Raw genomic sequence first — 643 nt, 5'->3', positions numbered from 1 at the left:
AAATTAAAAACAACCGGCTGCCCGCGCGCTTATATTTAAATCGAATTATCAACTCCGCCGGTTTTTAACGGCCGCCGCCGCTATGCCCGCCGGCCGTTTTCGCGATAGTTTATTCGCTAAACCGAGCGACGAGATCGTTAGTCGCAGCGGTTTTGTAGCCGCCGATTCGACTGCTAGAAAGTAACCGGACTGCAGGCTGCTAAGTGGCCACCGGGAGTATTAAGAGCGTGGAGATTACCGATCGAAGCCTGCCATTCGGCTGATAATCAGCGATGGAATACGGTGTCGATCTGCGACGTTAGTGTTTTATATTACCGACGTATGCCGCTAATTGGAGGCAACCTCACTATCGAGCTCGTCATTCGAAGTCCCAGTGCTAACGTATTTAATTATAATTAAAAGCCGGTACAAACGATTAGCGCCAATCGCGAATTTCCGAATCGTTGAACAAAGTAGCCTTTTTATGCTGGTAGAAGCTGTAAGAGACTAATACGACTTGTGTTCTCGATATGCAGAAAAGAGTACATATCCGATTCGATTAATTCTTGAATTTACAACAATGATCTCGATTTAAATCCTATATTTTCAGTCGTAATAAAAATATCATACATACATATAAAAAAATGTATATATATATATGTGT

This window comes from Trachymyrmex septentrionalis, unplaced genomic scaffold (assembly GCF_001594115.1).
Source record: "Trachymyrmex septentrionalis isolate Tsep2-gDNA-1 unplaced genomic scaffold, Tsep1.0 scaffold83, whole genome shotgun sequence".
In the NCBI taxonomy this organism is placed as follows: domain Eukaryota; kingdom Metazoa; phylum Arthropoda; class Insecta; order Hymenoptera; family Formicidae; genus Trachymyrmex; species Trachymyrmex septentrionalis.
Note: the sequence above shows the minus strand (reverse complement) of the source record.